At 40.4% G+C, this 7,726-nt stretch overlaps 1 pseudogene; it reads left to right on the forward strand.

Annotated features, from left to right (window-relative positions):
* The window catches only part of LOC106523965 (contactin-associated protein-like 5), a 34,729-nt pseudogene that overhangs the window by 3,114 nt on the left and 23,889 nt on the right, over positions 1–7,726 (forward strand).

Raw genomic sequence — 7,726 nt, forward strand, 5'->3', positions numbered from 1 at the left:
ACTTACTTACTTACTTACTTACTTACTTACTTACTTACTTACTTACTTACTTTCTTAGCTGAAAGCTCTCTTTCCCAGTGCAGTTGTGACCCGTGGTACTGTTAGGAGGATAACATTAGTGGATCGTAGTGAGGAGTGGCTGTTGGTTCTTTGAAGTAAGGTGTTGGAGCTAAGTTCAGGAGGGTCTTGTATATATTAGAGCTATCCAGTGTGTGTATCTGCGAGTTGTAAGCGAAGACCAACCTGATTTAATGAACAGCTCACAGTGATGAGTTGGAGCCAGTGATGAACCTCAGGGCACCGTGGTAGACAGTATCTAAGGACTGTAGATGTTTTGATGCAGGACTCAGATACAGCATGTCTCCATAGTCCAGTAAAGGCATAAAAGTAGCAGCTACCATGGTGTTCCTTACTTTAGCTGAAAAACAGGCTCTGTTTCTGAAATAAAAACCCAGCTTCAACTTGAGTTTAGTAGCTCTGAGTCAAGATTTAGAAAGAAATTTAGTCAAGAAATAGACATCACAGATGTTAAATGGTAGATGGCCTGAACTTATATAGTGCTTTATCAAGGCTGCACGGACTCCAAAGCACTTTACACTTCAGACATTCACCCATTCATTATATGGTGAAATGGTGATTTACGGTGATTATTACCATAAAACCTCTGAACAGTGGTGATCCCCCTGCTCATTATTGTGTTTACAAAGCTGTTCTCAGTGCCCTGAGGTTACTGTCTTACATGTAAATTATGTATTAAATGACAAAAGAAACTGTTTCCTGCTGTAATGAAATAAGTCAAGCTCATGTATATGTCATTTACATGTGGCTATGAGCTATACTGAGGATGTTTCATAAAACATGTTAAACAGGGACAAGCCCATCCATCAGAACATCAACGGTTTTTGCTTTTTTACATTGTTTACATTATTTTTATCCCTCCTGCACTTCACCAGATTAGCAGACAAAGCCATGAGAACATGAACTATGTTAGAAAAGGTTGGGTTTTTTTTTTCATCCGAAAGCTATTGGTATTAATATTTTATTGTCCTTTACATGTTCCCTAACATTTGCCTCAAGGCAGTGGAAGATGTCATTTGCTAAAAGGCCTTTCAAGCACTTCTGAATATTGTCACTCAGAATTCAAATGACATCTACACAGCAAAATGTCAAATGTAAGGCAATTTTTCCTGTACTGTAAAATGCATGTACATTAATTATAATAGTATTTCGGATGCGTACTTCAATTCTAAAGAGCTTTCCTTTCATTCAAGTTTATGTTCAAACTTTAATGACTGCATTAGGGGCTGAAGTGGCTTAATTTTGAGGCCACAACATGCAAATAACTTAATTTTATTATAAAAAGTGGAACAGTTTTGTGTGTAAACTGACATTATTGATTTTTAGAGTGTGCTCATTTGACACGTTCTCACCATGGAAACTGGAAGTAAATGCACGAGCAGTAAATGGTTTGTTTATCTGTTTCTCAGAGACGTGTCACAGTCCACTAGTGCCCAACCTGTCGCCATCGTCCTTCAGGAGCTCCTCACAGCTGTCCAGCAGTCACGACCCGGGCTTTGCCAAGCTGAACCGGAGAGAAGGTGAAATACCTTTTGGCAGATTTCTAAGGTTAATAATACTGAAAATAAGATAAAAATAAAAGAATAAAAAAAAACCCTCCTCAAGTTGGGCCATCATGTCATTGCCTGTGACTGTCTGTTAGCAAAATCTCCCATGAAGCACTGGTGCCCAAACTTTTTCCCTGTGAGGGTCATCTATCTGAGGGTTGTGGACCAAATGCAATAATATAATACATGAAATACAAATACTTTTTAAGTAAAGTCCTTTTAGTTTTTATGATTAGGCTAGCAGTCAGTGCAGTGGCCCACATTTTGACGTATGCATCAAAGATTCAAAATCAATGAAAAACTCTGTGGTATTCTCTCATTTAGCAGCTTCACATTGGTAAAGTCATTGTTGCATCCTTGTCTTTGCTCCTCAGTCTTTCCACTAGTTTTGCAGTTCAGATGAAAAACAAAAAGCTTCCCTCCTGTTTCAGCTCTGGTGTGCTGCAGCTGCTCTGCTCGTGATGCAGCACACATAATCAGAGACGAGTTTCAGTCAGATTCACAGCAACCAGCTCCTCATCTTAAAGTCACTTCAGGACGAAAGGATTGAAAGTGTGGCGCTAAAGAGCCTTTCTGCTGCGTTTTGGTGAATATTCAGTCATTATCAGATCATTTGATGGCGATCAACATGCAATTGCTGGTTCAGAGCCAGTGATGATTTATCCAAATTTGAGCATTTTGATGGACGATTTCTATCGCCTGGATAAGGTTCAGGAAGTGGAAATAGGTTGTTGATAGCAAAAGGGAGAACAAACATGGTTCCTTTCTTCACTGCTTTCAGCCCAATTCATTTGTTTACCAATCTATGTTTGAGCTGCATAAAAATAATCCCATGTTTCTGGACTGSATGGAATGCAACTAAATAGCACAACATAAGTTCGATTTTTCTTTTCTTTTTAACACGTTTTAAAAGTGTGTAAACTAAAACAAGGAAAGAAGTTTAGTTTTCTGTGTCCAAAGCAACAACTCATAAAGAAGTATGACAGCAATGCACATGGCCCTTCACCTTGTGTGTCAATATCTTAAACAAAGATCTTGTCCGATCAGTGAGTGCTCATTTCACGTGTAGTGCATTCAGTGAATACATTCTGAAAGTTTTTTTTACGAATCTGTCCAGTGTTTAATCAGACATTTTGCTAATCAACAGACAAAGACACACCCACACAGACGCACAGAAGATCTGTTACATGATCACCCGCCCTTTAAAGTGTCTGTGACATGCACAAGAGCCATGAGTGAATAAGCAAATTGATAATGTGACAGGTGAGCATACAGCTTTGGCACTTAGGTGGTGGGTTTGTCTGTGTTATGACTGTCATAATGTATGAATAGCATGCTTAGTGGTGCCCTGGTTTTTGCATGGATGAGGAAGTTGGGTGGTCATATTTTCTTTTTTTTTTTTTTTTGGGCGGCCTCCCTTCTCCCCTTATAGCCATCCTCTCCACACCATTATGATTTTTTTGTGAAGAGAAAATATATAGAGAGAAAAACAGAGAGAGAAGTAATTAGAAAGATAGAAAGATTGAAATAGGATTATATTAAATATACACCAACAAAACACAGGACCACACACCCAACATCTGTCCACTCACCTGAAAAATAAATGGATAAATACATAGAGGGCATATATAAATATATACACATACCCATACATATTTAAATATATACATACATACATACATACATACATGCCTACATTCATAAATATTGTCAGTATATACACACTCAGTGACCAGTCAGAACCCCCCGGATCAGAGCACCTGTTTGTGAGCAGTTGTGAACATGCATGTATATACAAGATTTCTCCAATGGAATATTTAATAGTGACTGTGGAGGACCGGAGACCCAACCCCCAAGACACGAGGCAGACATAGGGAAGACCAGAGCCCAAGGGCCCGAGAGGAATCCCGAGCGCAGAGCCCCAAGGAGCACCCACACGGGAAGATCTGCCCACCCACCCCCCAGATCAGACCACAGGGGAGAACTGGGAGAGTCCCCCCAGCGACCACACGCACAGCCCCCGGGGCCAGCAGTGACAAACTCATTGGCCCCACCGGCACCCGCCATACCAGAGCAGATCCAGGAAAGTGCACAGAGGTGCGGGCCCCCAGGGCGCACCCCCTCCAGGCCAAAGCCCAACAAGCCCAGAGGCCCCGAGCCCCAACAGGCAGTCACCAGGCCAGGCCGGCACACACCCCAGTGCCCAGCCCCAGACCGCAGGAACCCCCAGCACGCCGGCGGCCAGCCGCACACCCCACCGGGGGGCCGTGTAGCAGCGGGCCCCCAGATAAACCAGCAGTAGGGGCTGCCCAGACCGCAGCCTGACAAATACCCAAACAAATCCAGGGTGGTCATATTTTCTATTGACCACGTTATATCATTCCTAGTGGGTTATGCCAGGCACGCAATGGTTGTTTGAACCTGATCAGTCTGCGTCTCAGTCAATGTAAGATTAAAAATAAGGAAATCTGAAACAGAATAAACTGATCATTGCTGATAAAGAAGAGATCTGGATTTAGTGTGAAACACATGTCAGACAAAAGGGAGTTTAGCCCAGTGCAGCCCTCATTACATCATCAATTACTACACAAGTACATATTTTTCAAATCCAATATGTCAAGCAAACATCTTTATATTTAAGAAATTTGACTTGATGATTTTATCCACTTTGTCACATAACTGGCACTTTTTTTAATTGTCCCAACAAAAGTGAAACAGGAAGTGACATCAAAAGGAAACTCTTTAAGAAAAAAGACTTCTGTCTTTGTTTATTGAAACAGTATTATTTGAACGTCTTCATCTCACTGATAGTGACTCAAAATGATCAAAACAAACATCAGATTTTTTTACTGTGTTGTCAGCCATTGTAGCGATGCTCTGTTTACATGCAGACAATCCCCTTTGACATCACTTCCTGTTACTTCAAATGTAAATATCTGAACAACTGTATATCTCAGCAACATTAATTCTTTCCCCAAAAATTTTATCAATGTTATATTTCCAAAATGCATTTACATCAATTTCAAAAATTTGATGTCACAGGCACTTTAAGCAATAAAAATCTTGATGGTCTTAAAACCAATAAACTCAAGCAGAGCAGAGTGGTTTGAGAAAGACATAAAGAGGTTTTTAAACAGATTCAGTTTTGAAACTGCAGTGCTTTGTAGCACGTTTAGATTCAAGTAACTTTTGAGAGAAATAATTTTGCTCAGTCAAACCACTATAAACTCTTTTGTTTAAATTCACATTTTTCCTCCCTTGTGTTTCTGCCCAGGAGCTGGCGGTTGGTCWCCTCTGAGCTCAGACAAATACCAGTGGTTGGAGGTGGACCTGGGTGAGAGGACACAAATCACCGCTGCTGCCACACAAGGTCGATACGGGAGCTCAGACTGGCAGACGGCCTACCAGCTGATGTTCAGCGACACAGGACACAACTGGAAACAGTATAGACATCAAAGCAGTAAAGGGGTGAGTGTTCGTCTGTATGGGAGAAAAAAAATCCAACGTCAGTGTCCTACTGGTAACATCTTCGACAGCAGTTAAGCAACTGTTTTCATCTGGACAGTACCGACTCCTGAATGTTTCTAACAGCATAACCTGGCTGGTTTTATTTATAGGGAGGAACGAAGCATTGCAGTGATTTATTTGACCTCCTGTTTGAGCTACTCATAATTAAAAACCCAATTAACCCTTGTATTATGTTGAGAAAAAAATTACATTTATTATGTTACGGATCATTTTGACCRGTGTTGTGTAAATTCACTCAAAACAGTTAAAATGAAATTAAACAAACATAGAACTTTATTTTAGAGTATTTAGTTTTTCCTTGCATCTTCAGAATCTCACCGGGAAGTTCTGCTATTTTTTCTGACCATTCCCAACAGCTTTCTCTCCTGAAGTTCATCTCCAAGARGGTAGGATGTAAAGAAGTTGACACATGTGATGTTGTAACCTTGCAGTCCTTCGGTCATCTCCAATGCCACACGCATACCCTGATTTTCCTCAGGTGATCATCCAGGTGGCTTTCTAGTATACTGTATACTTGGAGGTTCCACACATAACTGGATTTTGCATCACAGACTGCCGCAGGCTTGTTTGGCAAATACTGTCGGAATGGACAGCATCTTCTCAATGGAATGAGGCACTCATCGACAGWAACATGGGGMCCASGATTATACAATAAAAGCAGGATTTCGACCCATTTATCCCAGACATCTCTGATTGCTCCAAGTTTGTCTTTCTCTTGTCGACAATTCAAGTCAGTTGGATCCAGTGGCTTCCATTTTTCTTGAAAGAATCTCCTCCCCTCCAAATTTGGTCATGTCAAGGATTATCTTCTCTATGGGTTGGGATATGAAGAAGTGAAATGCTGATTCAATATCATCAACTCTTGTGACAGAAAATCTTGTCGGATCAAGAGTCATTTTGATGACATTAGAAGATGACAATCTGCCTCAGCATTGGTGTGGTGATATTGACCATTTTGTTTTACCATCTTTGGATGCCCATGTCCCCTCTGTGGATGACTATTTTTGTTTTTCTTGGTTTTCATCTGCTGAAGGCACACCAGCAAACTCATCCTCTGAATCCTCCTCATCATGCAAAATTGATAACCTGGATCATCAATAGCATTGTCCTCTGACTCTGAAAGATCCTCCATCTCTGAAATATTTTATCTATATCATTATCCAAGTTCATAAGCTGCGATACACACTGTAAAAATGAAATGTTGGATTTACTTAACCATGTTATGTTACCTGGTTCCACTTAACTGAGTTGAGTAAATTCAAAGCAATATACCAGTTTTTTACCCAAAGAGCATGACTATGTTGCTTTGAATTTACTCAACTCAGTTAGGTGGAACCAGGTAACATAACATGGTTAAGTAAATCCAACATTTCATTTTTAAAGTGCAGCTTCTTCAACTGTAAATCGTCTGGAGCTCATTTTTGGTGCATTTCTCCAAGAAAGGGAATGGACACGGTGACAAGGACAGGGGAAATAAAGTCCCTCCTCCACACACACCTGGTTCTGAATGGCTATTCAAAGGCAATCAAAATAAAGTATATCAAAGAGACATGTCTATTATGGATTTAACCAGCAACTTTGAGTCTGGGTCAAAATGARCCGCAACATCATCTTTGTATACAAACTCTGTGCAGACACTCCATGACACATCAAAGTGTTCAGATTTTACACAGCAGTTCAAGAGCCTAGATGGGGAAAAGTCATAAAATTTCATTGGAAAAAAATAAGGATAACCTGCATTTTGGTCAACACAAAAATTGAAATGGGTCAAATTGACCCGAAACATAATCCATCRATCCATCCATCCATTTTCTGTACACGCTTCTTCCTTTTCAGGGTTGCGTGGGTCACTGGTGCCCAAATCCAGCAGTCACAGTGCGAGGGGCGGGGTACACCCTGGACAGGTCGCAAGTCCATCACAGTCACAAGAAACATAATCACCGAAACATACAAGGGTTAAATCTGTTTTGAGAAAGTTATACAGACAAACGTTAGCTGGTGTTTACCTCTGAGAGACAAGACTTCTTGTTGATTTCACTCTCAGCATAACAGACAAATCCAGAGCATGTCTCAAACGTCCTGAAGCTTCACACGTTACTCAGCCGATGTGTCACAGCTTACAAGGTTCTGAGCTGCTTCATCAATGCCTCCAGGATTTTTTTTCCTTTAACACTTGAGGACACACTTTGAGAGGCCATAAAGCTTTCTCTATTTTTAAATGTCTATTTTGGACTTCTCACTTCACATAAACAAAGTTTTATTAGAGCAAATAATCAGGGATTAAAATTTCCCCCCTTAGTGTCACAGAAATAAAGATTCCAATATATAGAAACTGTTTATTACTTTTTAAGTTAATAAATGTTACTCTCTGTGGACTAAGCAGAAGCAGTGTCTACTGAAAGAATTACTCATCTGCAAATCAAATTTTCTATTCAGTTAGGAAGTCTTTTAATCAAGTGTGTGCCTATATCGCAATGATATTCTAGAAGAAGGCAGTAGTGATAGATGTAGCAGTCCCAAATGACTGTGAGATGTTTGAGAAGGGCTGAAAGATGAAGGAAATACAGGAGTTG

This window comes from Austrofundulus limnaeus, unplaced genomic scaffold (genome assembly GCF_001266775.1).
Source record: "Austrofundulus limnaeus strain Quisiro unplaced genomic scaffold, Austrofundulus_limnaeus-1.0 Scaffold172, whole genome shotgun sequence".
In the NCBI taxonomy this organism is placed as follows: Eukaryota; Metazoa; Chordata; class Actinopteri; order Cyprinodontiformes; family Rivulidae; genus Austrofundulus; species Austrofundulus limnaeus.